Below are 15819 nucleotides of genomic sequence, written 5' to 3' on the forward strand. Positions count from 1 at the left end.
TTGAATTCGGTTGGACAAAAGTTGGACGTGGCCCACTTTTCCCTGCAGGCTATTTCCCAAGCTGCAGCTTCTAACAGCTTTCAGTTTTCTAATTCTTGTGAAACTCTGAATTATATTCCATGTTGATCCCCTCTTCCTATGAAGTTGAAATTAAAGCTTTGAGATCAAATTTAAGACTCTTCTAGATCAATTATTATCCTCTTTTAGAGTCCCATTAGGCTTGGCACTTATGGAGACAAATATGACATTTTTGCCCTAGGCCTTTAGATGTAATTCCCAGTGATTCCTTTTTAACTTGTTTGACTTATTTTCCCTTCATATTTCACATTTAGGTTCTTTGACCTGAAAAAACTCAAATTGCATCATATTAGAATATTTAAATATAAAATAGAGACTAACATACACATTATTAGAGATATAAATCATTACTTTTGGGCACTTATCATTGGCCAAAACATCAACAAGATATCCAATTTGAAGAAAGACTTAAGTCCTTGGATATGAAGGATTTGGGTAAAGCAAAGTAGATACTTGGTGTGTGGATCACATGATAGAAAGATTGCAAAGTTTTGACTTTCTCAAGAAAGCTATATTGAGAATGTGTTGAAGAGATTCAGCGTGGATCAAGCGAAGCCAGTGAGTTGTTCGCTTGGTGGCTATTTCCACATGACCAAAGGTAAGTGTCCGAAGGGTGAACATGAGAAGAAAGAAATGCAAAAGATTCCTTATGCATCCGTAGTGGGCAACTTGATGTATGCAATGGTGTGTACAAAACCGGATATTGCTTTCACCATTGGTGTTGTAAGCTGATTTCTGTCAAATCTGGCTAAAGAGTATTGCGAAGGTATTAAGTGGATATTTAGATATCTCAAGGGCACTTCCAAAACATGTTTGTGTTTTGGTGGGAGTAAGACCTTACTTGAAAGCTATACAGATGCAGACATGGCAGGTGATGTTGACTCGATGAAGTCAACTTCCGGTTATCTATTTACATTTTGTAGGGGGTGCAGTTTCTTCGCAATCAAAGTTGCAAAAGTGTATCGCCCTCTCCACTACAGAAGCCGAGTATATTGTAGCCACTGAGTGTTGCAAAGAGATGCTATGGATGAATTAAAGAGATTTTTCAATGAACTAGGGCTAAAACATAAACAATTTGTAGTTCTTTGTACGTAACAGTCAGAGCGCCAGCCATCTGAGCAAGAATCCAAGTTTTCATTCTAGATCTAAGTACACATATGTGTGTTATCAGTGGATTAGAGGAGTTCTCAAAAAGAAGCAATTGTGCATTGAGAAGATCCATACCTACAAGAATGGGTCGGATATAATGACCAAAGTTTTGCCGAAGAGAAAGTTTTATGTTTGTTGTGCTACCACCGGAATGATAGCACACTCCTCCTATTGATTTGGGAATGTATAGAGTTGGTATCCCCCCTCATGGCTTGGGAGAGGGAGATTGTTGGATGTGGTCCCTCACCATATGACATGAATTGGTACTAACATGTTGATATGAACAGGTGGATGCCCTCTAATTTGCCTTGGAGAAGGGCGCACGCTCCCCAGTCTTACACAAAAATCTCTAGGATGCGTAACATCAGTACTGGAAGTTGATTGTTCACAAGAGGTGGACGCCCCCTAACATGCCTAGCCCAAGGGGTGCACGCCCCATGTCGTGCACAGGTAGAATTCTGATTTTTCACAAATAAATCGAGATGATTCATAATTTCATTTTACACTGAAATTTTAGAATCCTATATATATTAAAATAAGGTTTTTTTATCCAAAAGTCATACAAGAGAGAAAACCAATTTTGAGAGCAACCAAAATTGAGAGAAAACCCTTGCAAAGAGATAAAACTTGTAAGGAGAGATTAATGAAGAGAGATCTAGTAAGTTTGGAGAAACTTGAGAGGAGTGATTGTAATCTTCCTTCCCACAGTTATAAAGAATTGGCTCTTGTGGCAGTAGGCATCATTGGCTGAACAACGTTATATTTTGTGTTGCTTGTTTGTGATAGTTAATTCCATAGCTAAGGTTTGTGGTTGTTGGTTGTAGTGAAAGCTTAGATTTTTCGATTGAAGTGTAAAGTGTTCATATTCAAACTATTTTAGTGGGGATCGATTGATATCATTTTCCCCAACAAGATTACCAAAAGAAAGCTTCAACACTCCATTACGACAGTTAATGATAGCATTAGCTGTGGCAAAAAATGGATGGCCTAAGATGACAGGAATATGGTGCTTAGGATCTTGAATAGGTTGTGTATCTAGAACAATAAAGTCAACAGGGAAATAAAATTTATCAACCATAATCAAAACATTCTCAATAACACCACGTGGAATCCTCACAGACCTATCCGCCAATTGAAGAGTAATTGGTGTAGGTTTCAGCTTACCAAGACCAAGTTGTAAATAAACCGAATAAGGCAAAAAATTAACGCTAGCCCCCAAATCAAGTAATGCCTTCTCAATCATATATCGAGCCCGATATATGAACTCTGCCTTATATGAACACCACCACCAAAAGGGGATTTATAAGATGAATTGAGGGCTGATTTTTGGTGAAGAAAGTCTTCTAATAATGGAGAATCTTCCTACAAAAAATCAGCCTAAATGAAAATGTTTAACCTTGTCAAAGGTGGTTTTGAAATTTGAAAAATATGGACCATTAGATAATTTTATAACATTATAAGCTAATTTTGATACGTCTAGTCATCTTCAGATGTGCTGATTTTTTCTAAGAATGATCTATATTATGGGGAGAACATCTCCTCCATAAATCAGCTTCTAATTCATTGTTTTTCATGGTGGAGTTTTTTTAAAGTTCGTATAAGTGGAGTTCATATAACGGGTAGTGATCACTAATAATACAAGAAATAGTATGGCATCCTATATCTCTAAACTTAGGTGAGGTTCGGTTTTGGATAATCGAACTTACTTGCTCGGTAAGGAAAACTTTCTTGTGCACATTCAACTTACGTTTCTGTGTACACATGTCCTTAAGAAATTTGGCATAGGGAGGAACTTGTTTTATAGCATCAAGTAATGGGATATTAATCTGAACTTGCTTAAACATCTCCATTACCTCATTAAAATTATTTTCTTTTTTATCTAGGATCAAATGTTGAGGAAAGGGAGCTTTAGGTATATAAGATGGTACATGACTAGCCTCTACTGAAGTAGGAGGCTCTAAGCTCTCCCTAGAAGTATCACGACTATTAGAACCAATTACATCACTCTCCTCTCCCTCACGCTCTATAGGATCAGATCTGACCTCAACATCCCTAGGCATCTCTGTCAACATGTTTACCACTCCTAAGAATAGTACGTAATAGATTGGCTTGCTCATGGTGGTGCTCTTGGCTCAAGTTAGAGCCTATTTCATATATACTAACCTTTTGGATTACCGACTGGCTAACTAGGAAACCTACCATTCTCTCTCTCACTCAAGACATTTGCAAGTTGATCCATTTGAATTTCCAACTTGGCAATAGATTGCAAGTTTGAACGCAAACTCTGTTGGGTATCTTTTTGAAATTATTAGGAACTTTGTATGAAAAGACTAGGGGTATCCTCAAGAGATGGTTTTTTAGGTGGTGGTTGATAAACACCCAAAACTTTAGTTTTAACCCCTTAATAGTATTATATTTAGGCCAATTATGTTTACAATAAATGAGAGTTAGTATTGTTTACGTGTTTTTGTGTATTTCAGGTCTTGAAGCTGATTAGGTTACTAAAAACACCATTTTTGCATGGAAAATGAGTCAACATGATTACTGAGAGAGTTCTATGTTTAAAGCCCAAGAATCAAAAAGAAAAAACTTTTTCAAGCCTAGTCAAAATTGGGAAGTCAAAGTCAATTCGAGAAGAAAAAGGACAAAAAGCCACCAGAACTTCAAAATGACATATCTTTGGACTCAACCCTCATAATTAGGTCTACTTTATGTCAAAATGACCGGCTAGGAAGAAGCTTTACAATGGACCTGGCTTTGTCCCAATCAGAGCTCTAAAAATGGATGAAAAATATACTAAAGTAATTTCCAGCAACATTGGTCCTTTTAGTATTAACCTAATATGCCTTAGGCTCACTTTAGAGGCCCAAAATCCCTTTCCAAGCCTATGCACGAAAATGTAACCTAATCTTCTCATATATAAAGAAGATTAGGGCTATCCTTCATAAAAAGCTCGATTCCCTACTTTAGAATAAGATAGTTTAGGTCTAGTTAATTAGTTTGTAGTGTAGCCTCTATTTAAACATTTCAATAAAAGCTTTAGATATCATATTCAATTCTTTCTTTACTTTAATGTCTTTAATTTACTGTTTAAATAGTTTCAATCCAATGACACAAGGCTAAACTCTCTAATAGAGGGGGTTAATGAAGCCACGTGAGAATGATTGTTAATTAGAATGGTCGTTGGTTGAAATAACATGTCAAGTTCATCGTTTTGGGATTTAGAGATAAATCTTAAAACGGTGAACTAGATAGTAGAAACCCCATCAAAGAGATTTGTGGGGGTGATGTCTCTATTGCTAGCAAAACTATGATTAGAGATAATCATAGGTTACCTTTCTTATATCGTTAATTCACTGTTTTAGCATAATAAATTACTGTTTTGCAGCATCCATATATTACTCTCATCATCCAGGTATTAGTATTTTCCATGTTTTTTTCATTAAGTGTTTGAGAAGCAAGAGTGGAATGACCTCGTGACTCATCTATGCTATAGATTGTGTTATGAGAGTAGATTAGAATTAAGTATTGATAGCATAAAAGTATCAGTAACCAAAACATTTTTTTTTTCAAATGATCAGTGGTGGTTGTTGGTGTTGCTGAAACTGGTGAGCTAGGACTTGAGAATATGGCTGGGGAGGTGGGCTTCACAAGTTGCACCCCTTGATCAATTTGATGTGGTCCATTCCTACATGAGAAGTTGGGATGACTCCTCTATCTAGGGTTATAGGTATTAGAAAATGGGTTGCTCCTTGGCTTCTGGTACGTATTGAAAGCATTGACTTGTCTAGCTACACTTGTGCATTATCAATTACATGATCAAGACTATCACACAAAAGACAACAAGGGGTCTCAATGTTATTAACTGGAGTTGGAGAATTAGGCTCATTTTCTAGCTCGAGAGCCTTAGCTGTCCTAACTAAGGCAACCATTTTAGCATTCGCGTCGAAATCCTTATCAACAACATGAAACATAACATTCTTAGGTTCACGGCTAGTTTCCCACTGCTGGACTTTTTCAGCAACTTCTTCTAAAAACATCCATGGTTCATCTACACTTTTATCAAAGAAGCCCCAGTACTCATGGTCTCAATCATAGCCTTAGAACTAAAATCAAGACCCTCATAAAGAATTTGGACTAACCTACCTTTCTCAAGGCCATGGTTAATTAGGACACTGCAAGAGCATGTTCTTGAACCTCTCCATGCACTTCCACAACGACTCTCCATCATTTTGGGAAAAAGATGAAATTACTTTTCTAAAAGCAGTTGCCTAGGGAAAAAGTTCTTTAAAAATACAACACACAACTTTTCCTAACTTGCTATAGAATTAGATAGAAGAGTGTGAAACCAACTCTTCGCTTTCTCTTTAAAGGAAAATGGGAACAACTTCAATTTTATAGCCTCATCACTAAACTGCTGAAGTTTGACAGTCCCATAAATATCTTCAAATTCCCTTACGTGAAATACGAATCGTCCTCATCCGTTCCCCTAAACTTAGGAAGAAGCCCAAGCAGATTGGGCTTTAATTCAAAATGATTAGCATTGGTTGTAGGTGTAACAGTGCAAGACGGTCGAGTTGTTCTAGTAGGGTAGATAAACTCCTTAATGGATCTAGGTACTTGGGCAACAACATCATTATTATTGTCATCCATGTCAGTGAAAATTGTTGTACTGCCGACAAAGGTTATGGGTATCTCTAACTCGGTGGAACTTCTAACTCTCTTATGGACTAGTGTTCGTTCAATCTCTAAATCAAACGGTGCTAATATTGTGTTGTTGGACCGAGGTTCAACCATAAACCACTCCTAAACCTAGGACTCAAATGAAATAAGCAAAACACGCATGACAATCAATATTAATTGCAAAAGTCATAGGTCTACCTCCTTTGTTCACTGTGTCCTACAGCACTGGAACACGACACGAGCAAAGTTCTAGATCCCGCAATAAGACTGGAAGTAGCCTGCAAAAGGTCAAAACAAACAGTAGTACTTAAGGGAAGTTCGCCTTCACGAAACAAAGGAATATAGGGTGTGCGCCCTTATGCCTGAATTCATAGAAATAATAGAAGGGGCGTGTGCTTTATCTCAAAGACCAAATAGGGGGCATGTGCACTCTATTCATCACAGTTAGACTTGAAATTTTCCAGACAACTTCCCACAGTCGTCAGGAACTTGTTTATGTGGTTGTATGCAGAAACTTTGAAGCAGACACTTAACTATTAACTACGATTACAAAAAAAAAAAAAAAAAAAAAAAAAAAAAAAAATGGAAATCACGAATTATGTAAATTAATACCCTAAGACTTAATTGCACCACTGCAATCCCCAGCAGCGGTGCCAAAAACTTTATAGAGAACTAGACAGCCTAAATAAATAGACTAATTTAACCATACTTTATAATAATACTCACAAGCGCACAAAGGCAATTGTAGTAGACAATTATGGCAAACGGGTCGATCCCACAGGGATTGTTTCTTAGAACAATTGAGTACTAGACTATCTCCTAACCTAATCTGAACAAGGTTTGTTTTGTGGAGATTTGAATTAACTATTACTAAACCTAATTATTTTAACTATGAAAGCAATAAACTAAAGAATTGGGTATTATCAATTTGAGATAATTCTAGGACTATTGAGTCCATCTTAAACCATTGTTTGTAATTTTAGAATCAAATTCAATATTTTAGTTTTTATACGAGTAGCATTATCGATGAGTATCAAATGTTTTCTCGATGATGTGAATGTGATAATTCTTAACAAATATGTATCTTCTAACATTTTAGCACTATGGTCAAGTTCAAATAATTATTCGTCTTCTTACAACACAAGTAATAAACAAACTTGACTCAAACAGTTAAAACATGCTTAATTAATAACGATACACTACAAGAAAAAAGGCTTTATATCACTGTTAAAAACAGTCACAAAAAGTCTTGTCACTTTTTTTTTTTTTTTTTTGCAAAACCGTGGCGGAGTGAGTCATTTGTTTTTTTCCCAAAACCATCACAAATATTTGTTCCAGATTAGCCTCTCTCTACCATAAAAAAACGGTAACAACTGCTCAAAAACCATCACAACAAATCATATAATTTGTGACGGTTTTAAATAAACTGTTATGCATTCATTCTTTCAAACGGTCATAAAAAGTACCATTAGTCATGACGGTTTAGGTAAAACAATGATATGTATATTTTCTTTTTCAAAAAAAATAGTGAATATTTGTGAAAACAAAAACTAGCCATTCCACATTAAATTAGACCTACATTTCATATCTGCACTGATAAAAGTTTTCTAAACAAACAAACATAATCCATTAAATTTCAAAATAGTATTTACAAACATTAATTCAGGTGTAGCTTTACAAACCAAGATCGACTTGGATAAGCCGATATATGTATTTGAATATAAATCAAAATTAAACATATCCCAGTAGAATAGAAACATATTCATTCTATCCCACCAAAACACAACACATTCTTGGATGAAGCCAACAAACTCGCGTCCTTGCTAATAGCCTACACCTCTAGCATAACTACAGTATTTCGTAGTACCCAACAAGGTGAGGACTACGTTACCCTCAGTATAGCTCCCCCCACAACTTGATTCTCATATTCATCCTACATGCAAAACAATTATCGAGTGTAAGTCAATACTATTGTATCCTAAAGTGAAAGTTTTTTGTATTTAAACTAGCCAAGATCAAGAATCACCATGTGAAACAAATGAAAAGTACATTTCCAAAGTAATGAACAAGGCAAAATCACTTACTACGTTTGGGCAATTATTTATCGTAAAAAATTTAAGCGAACATTAATGTGAAAGGAAATGGCAGCGCTAATTTTAATGACTAAACATTCAATGTATGATATAAACTTTCTTTTTGCACATTTAACCTTTACATTTAACAAATTCTAAAATGGATGTTAAAATAAGGCTCATACGTATTATAAAAAATAAAAAATAGTCTCCAGTTCTGACTTTAGTCTTCTAAGTAGTTGCTGTCAGCTAGTTTCCTAGGATGGGATTTCTTTAAAATCAATATCAACAACTAATAGATGCTCGGATCAGAACCAAGCGGTCCTTCAGAGTACAGTGCGGGAAGGTAAGCCTTGTATGCTGGAAAGTAGCGTGAAACAAAGTCCCTAACCTGCAAAATTTGCAGAAAAAAAAACAGTGTCTTAAACCCGACACAAATTAACACTTCCAAAATCTAGGACGACAAAAATCCAGAGCAAGAAAGTTTTCAATCAGGTGATCATTGCAGCTTTGAGACAATAACGTTCGGGCATTCATAATTCAATCAAGCCAGGACTTAAATAAAACAGTTGCAGACAGACCTCCTCATCATACATTCCGGGTTTGCCTTCCTCTCGTAGCAATCTCTGCCTGCAAAGTAACCCCAAACTTATGTTTACAATGCTGAAAATAATGTTCCCATGCACAAAGGTTTAAATAATTTTTCGAAGGATTTAACCATACCCTGTAATCGCCATTGGTAGACGCAGTTTGGCTCCTTAATCTTGATAACTATCCTAGCATTAATGAACTTGTCCCATGCATCATAATAAGCTTCAAGGTTTCTGTTTACAACCTCCAGCTGGAAAGTGAAACATAATTCTAATCAAAATCCATTTGCATTAACATGTTGAAAGTGTTCTGCTCCTATATGCACTAACACAGTAAGTTACTTTTAATGTCAACCTAATCTCAAAGACTCCTTACTTGTGGATCGACAGCTTTAACAACTTCGTTTGGAACGGGTTTAAAACCAAGCATCTAACCTTCGAACAATACAACCTGTATTGACACCCAAAGAGCAAAAGATGTGAGCATAACAGGCATGATGAAATTCAAATTTACATACAAGTCTTGCATGTTGCTATCTTACTGTTAGTGGCCCTTTAACCTCTAGCCATTTTGAAGGATCGGCTCTGTCTCCCTTCCCTGTGATATGCAGACTATAGAAGAATTCACGAATAAGTAACGTTGAAATAATGTGTATCAATAAGCAAACAACAATAGTGTTGTTTGTTAGTACTTACTTTATTATATCGTGGTAGCTTCATCTTCATACCTAAATATCATAAGCATAGCATAGAGTTAATACTTGAAAGATCTGTGTCTATAGAGAAAATACCGGTTTGAACTTTTGTAATTGAATTAGTAGATCAGAACTAATGCAAAGTACATAATTAACAAGCATGTAGGGAGCATTACCCTTTTTAGTCATTTTAGTTAGACCCTAAAGTGTTTCAAATGATAATGGTAGATCATGGCTTCCAGCATTTCCTCGTAACTGAGAATGCAAATTCACATATAAAACAAAAAAATCATCACAGTTACACGTATACAAGGATTGAGAGTGTTCATATAGATACCCCCAAGATAGTATTTCCTGGATTTTGCTCCCTCATCTTAGCCTTCAATGTATACGGATTGCATTTAGAAAACAGAGATAGAGAAGAAGAATGTATATCAGAACTGCAAGTATCTTTACCTGATCCTCTGCAGTTAAATAAAAATCATCGATCGAAACTGTGGCAGACTTCCTGTAATACAATTAAAGCCAATTTAACCAAGAAAAGAACTTAAAAAAATTAAAAAAACAACCAAATTCAGTTTTTCAATTCAGGTTGCCAACTTCCAAGAATTACCATTATAGCAACCTGATTAAAGGTACATCACATAGTTAAAACGATAAGCAACAATATTGTGAATGAAAAGAAAAACGGGGAATAAGTGAAAATGAAAAGGAATCACAAACCCACCCAAAGCAAGAACCTTGAAGCCTCATGCTCTGGCTAGGGTTCTACACAATCTGCAATATCGTAGTTAAGCTTTCAGACTACCATAAATCTCACCAGTCATACCTTCGAATTTGAAGAAGAAATGAAGAGAGTGGGAGTAAGTGTTGACTGCCAATGAATGAAGTGCTAGAGATGAAATCCAGAATCAAATGCTCTAATTTAATAGAAAGAAACCCTAACAAGGAAGAGAGGAGAAGATAAAGATAAGAATAACTAACATGGTTCAATTGATCGTTGTAAAGCAATCCTCTTTGTAACCAAGATCAGAACACCGGTCGCAATCCTATTTCTTCATTGAAAAAAATGCAAGTTTTTTTGTTTGTTTTTTGATAAGAGGGGTAGAATTTTGATATTGTACTGGTGTAGGAGTTTTTTTATTTTTTTATTTATTACTGTTTTAAAGAAGTGGGGAGTTAGTGTGTGGGCAAGTCTAGAATTTTTTCGAGTCGTGAATCGCGGGCACTTGTTTCTAATTTCTTACGTCAGTAGTTTTTAACAGTGACAATTAATTTATACCAATTATGTGATTGTCGTGTTCGAAACAAATATTTCTCCTACGCATATACGCCCATCTTTAGAAAAATACAATTTGTGACCGTTTCGAAAACGCACGTCACCAAAAACTTTTTAAAACAGTCACAAAAACCATTTTCTGTCATTTGTGACCATTTCAAACATAACAGTCACAAATAACATTTTAAAACACTCACAAAAAGCCTTTTTTCTACTAGTGATAGATATCAAACTATATCGCATGCATCACATACAATATGAAAGATTAAGTCTTAGCTATTAACTTACGAACAGTGAAGATTTTATTGAACATGAAACCTATTGAATATCATAGAAATCAATCCCAAAATACTAATAATAATTTAAGACTTCGTCTGTCCTAGACTAAATATAGTTACACAAAACAAATAAGAGAACTCAAGTTAAAGGTGAAGAAGCCATCACTAAACCGATATTGTTGTGTTGGTTCTTCTTCTTCTACCCTTCGTCTGCTCCAGCTGCTCTGTGCAAGAAAACTCAATCTCCGGCTCCAAAAGATGTGATGCCCTTACTCTCGGTCTTGCTTTGTTTATATAGGTTTCCTCCTTGTTGCATGAGTGATGGAATCCCTTTAGGAAAGTTGTGTGCGGTGGGGAGTCTTAACCGAGTGATTCGGTTGGAAATTTGATCATTTCTGAAACTTACTGTTCGTGTAATAAAGAGAAAAGGTGTGCGCCCTCATAAATAGGCAAAATAGACGGCGGGCGCCCTCCAACTTTGACTGCAGGAATCCAAACTTTCACAGTAGCTTCAGGAAGTCTTCTACATGTTATTTTCAACTTGTATCAAGTACACTCTCTATAACCAAGCCATGATCATTTGTCAATCCTTTTAAAAGCTCAGGTCTCAGCCCATTTTGTCACGTTCATGTTGATTTCTATAAAACCAATGAAACAAACTAATCAAAGGAACATATATCAATTAATTGGACAACTTAATATAAGTGTGGGCATAAATGTGTAGCATTTATATGCTTATCACTTGGAAAACACACACAAGCAAGCTTCCTGTCGACCACGTTCAGCCATCACACATCCATGATGGCTTGGTTGGTTATTGCAGATTAAGGGGTGTTATTGTTTGGTTCTTCTCCATGCTCATTTGAAAAATGACGATCTCCTCTACGTGTAGATTGTCTTTGATCAGTAACGGGTGGGTCATTGACTTCATTATTCCCCTTATCACCTTGATTTACGTTGGCTCTTGTAGTAACCATTGTTTCAAATCAAAGGGAAGAAAATAAAAGATTTCTCTCAAGAACAAAAACCCAAAAAATTGGTGGGTATGAGAACCTAGAATTGAAAAATCTTCATGAAGAAATCAAATCAATTTTGTATAGTTCCCCACAAACGACGCCAATTGTGTGATGATTTTTCTTAATCTAGAAAGACCAGTATTTTTTTGATGATCAAAAAACAATGATAAGTATTGAATCAAGAAGAAGAAGAAGAGATCTAGAAGCTAGATGATGAGTTGAACTGCATTCTTTAATGGATGCATACGTATCTTGTGAAGAGGAATCAAACTAAAAATGTATTTCAACTATTCTATTTATAAAAATAGATTAGGTTTCCCATAACTACTTGTTAGCTAAGTAATTAGTGTTTAACTAGGAAACAATCTCTTGTTAAGTCTTATCCAGACTCTTCCAGAAGCTCAAGTTTCCTATGTCAATAAGTTTTATTTATTGACTTAAACATTAAGGAAACATGTTCAGGTTTGGATTGGGAGTTGAAGGTTCCGAACTTAGTAGTTTCGGATTTGGAGTTCCTAGTCAGAAGTTAGTTCTCCGAACCTACTACTCCAACCAATTTCCAACCTCATCTTCTTATTTCACTTCCGAACCTAATTAAGAAGTGAGTTAGTCAGGACTTGGACATAAAGTGTGTTCACACTTCCTACCCACAGTAAGACCATACTCGAGCATTAAGAAGATGTTTCCATGTGTCACATATATATCTATTTGTTAAAATATGTACACACGCATGGTATAGCACGATACTCAACCGGTGGCATACGCTGCTCAAGACCTTCCATAGGAATGACAAGGAGAAAGTTTTTCACGTGGTTAGACCGCAAACAATCAACAATAGCTTTCTGAAGAGTTGACAACTCAAATTCCCTTTCAAGACCTTTAATAACCTTACCATATAAAATTGACACTTGATTTGGTTGGTTTCCTTAAGAAGACGAAGGAGAAAATATTTATTTATAGATCCCTTACAGGCCAAGTATTACAGGGAAGTAAATTTGAAATTTGAATATACAACTATACAGAGATAAAACCCACAATCAAGGAACCTAAAATCAAGTAAATCCTACCCAATAATCTCTCCATACAACAATTACATACATGGAGATAAAATCTATCCTAAATAAGAGTCTATAAGTATATAAACTCTTGATGTGTGGGATTGGAAACTATGTGGTATCTTGCATTGATACATATAATATCTTTAGAAATACTCTATGATTTTTGCCATCTGGTTTTTTTGCATCACAATCCTTTCACTTAGAAAGATTGCAAAAACTTATGGACACCAATATGATGACTTTGGCCTCAATTCAGTCTGTTTTTTAGGAGTAGGGTTTGCTGCTCAAATATGACTTGCGGTGCAATTTGTATCATACTCCTTATTCCTTCATATATTTCCTCATTATTTAGAGGAAAAAAATAAAATAAAAATTCATGCCACAAATGCAACAACCACTACACAAAAAAATAATGGCTTCGGTATTGCATAATGGAGTGAAAGATCCAAATTATTCCCAAGTGAAAAAAAAATGTTAAAAAAATTCTATTTTATCTGCACTACCATAACAATGTGTGAAAGATACAAAATATTCCTGAGTGAGGAGAAACAAATGTCAGAAATATTTCTCTATTTTCATTCACAACAATAATAACTTAGCACAGAAATATCAGCTCTCACAATTTTAGATGTTCCAGTTAGTACCAAATTTGTATGCCCATTGGACCAGTAAAAATCCTCACTTATTTTCATTCAAAACCATAATATCTTTCAATATCAACTCTCAAACAATTTTCATTGTGACGACGTAGTGCAAAAACAACATTCCACCTATGCCTAATAGTTACATTGCAAGTGCGATTGTCAACTCACATGCATGTTATCACACTTGCTGCCTATTAAGTTAACCAATGCAACCTCATTTCATCCTTACCAACAACTAAAACAGAAAAGTATTATTTATGTACACCATTACTTAGCCCTTCTCCCTTCTCTTTTAAAAAGTGAGGTTTTAAAGCAATATTGTCCTCAACCTTGTAACATGTCTAGTTCACTGATTGTGGAATTTGCTCTCCTCCTGAGTGAAATTCGATTGAACTATCAATTAAAGAAGCAATATAAGCCTCATACCACACAAACTTTGGTTCCTCAAAAGTGGATGAATATTAATTTCACTAACAAGCCCTCAATAACGTCAATTGTTCCCAAATAGGCCCCATGTAGCATAACAACACAATTTATCAGATCCTAGTAAGGTTATGTCAATAACTTTTTGCAAAAAGTTGCTAACATTGTTCGAATTGGGAACAATTGACATTATTAGGGCCTGTTTGGGAAATTACCCATAAAACAAACTATCATGAGTATATAATTTGATGGGTCCAAAATGTTACTGCTACGATATCCGCTAGAGGATTGCTAGCATCCTACCCCTTTAAAGGGTCCCACTCGATCTACTGACAAGAAAGAGTTACTTGTTCACCTATTCTTCAAGTTTAATATGATTTGTTGATCTTATAATGGGTTGACTCACTTCCTTATTTTTCTAACAACCCAACCTCAGAGTGCCAATCAGCACCTACCATTAGCCATGATATGGCTCCGGCTGCCGGAATCCGTTCCGGCAAGTCATTATTTTATATATGAAAAACAAACGCCACACTTATAATATTCTTTATGGGATCCCATTCTTTATTTGAGATTACAATATTTATTATTTTTGTATCAAATTAAGATTTCAAGTTTGAGATGTAAATCATCAAGAAAAATAGACGATAATTGACCCCAAAAAATTAATGATAAGTAATCCCATCATTGAAAAATGTTAGTGGTCTGGTGTGTAGAGGGGAAAATATTAAGAAGAAAAAGCAGATTAATATAAGAAAAACATCAACAAATAATTAAAACAAAAAACAAGAAAGGCATTTAGTGAGGGTGGCGTTGTTGGACGATGGCGTTAGGGCGATGCTGCTAATGGAGAGAAGATGTGAGTTCCTTTTTTGGTAAAGGAGATGACTCGATTGAGTTTTAAATGTTTAGAAAGCTTAACAAGTAACTAACTGGTTTTATACTGAGTAGGTGCCAACTAGCAAAGTCGGTAAAACATTTGGGTGATGATACTAGAAGTCTGAGGCTCGAACCCCACCAGAATCAAAGAGTTATTAATCTCATTTAAAACAGGCTTACCAATCAAAAAAAAAACTGGTCACTATTTTTTGCCCCTTTAAAAGGGCAGGACACTCGCAATTCTCTATCCGATATAGTCAGACTGCTGAGGAACTCTTCAGATCTTTACAGCCAGTTCATTCAACAGGATCTAATGCACATCTGTATAAACATCATCCACATGAGGAAAAAACTAAGGGTAATATCCTAAACAAGACAAGAAATGTACCATTTCTTCTCAATCCAGGCAAAAACACCAATTTTGACCAATTCAATGAAAATTTGACACTTTTGTCATTGCCCATGTCAAGACAAATAATTCTCTCTCAAATAGAAAAAACACTTCTCTCCTCTCTCCTTGTCCCCCTTGATGTGAACTTATCTCTTGCTCATCACCACATGATTTTGTTGAGATATGTGTGGCCGTTTGGAACCCTTGGATCTCAACAAATTCAAAATACTACCACAACTCTCTCTTCTCCTTCTCTAACACTTTTCACACACAATCCATTAAGTAGCAATACATTAAAACAACGTCAGCAACTTTGAACAAATTTTGATGTGAATTTTTTTTGAAAAATCACTAGAATTTCTTAAAATGAACTAAAATTAAGGACTTTTCTGAACACTTATTTATATAATATCAAACTCTAAATACACTGGAATCCAATTGAAAACAAAATAAAACTAAACCAAGATCTAAGAATGAATTGAAACTAAGTACAAAATGTATTGAAAAATTACATCTTACAAAAATTTAAAGTAAAAAAACCACCACCACCATATCAGTACCAAAAATTATAAAAGTAGGTGACT

The 15819-nt window shown here is 35.3% G+C and overlaps 1 pseudogene; it reads right to left on the minus strand.

Annotated features, from left to right (window-relative positions):
- Nucleotides 1-8274: 8274 nt before the first annotated feature.
- LOC147524425 (D-glycerate 3-kinase, chloroplastic-like) lies at nucleotides 8275-10134 on the minus strand (annotated as a pseudogene).
- Between the last annotated feature and the right edge of the window lie 5685 nt (nucleotides 10135-15819).

The sequence above is a fragment of the Coptis chinensis genome, chromosome 1 (genome assembly GCF_015680905.1).
Source record: "Coptis chinensis isolate HL-2020 chromosome 1, ASM1568090v1, whole genome shotgun sequence".
NCBI lineage: Eukaryota > Viridiplantae > Streptophyta > Magnoliopsida > Ranunculales > Ranunculaceae > Coptis > Coptis chinensis.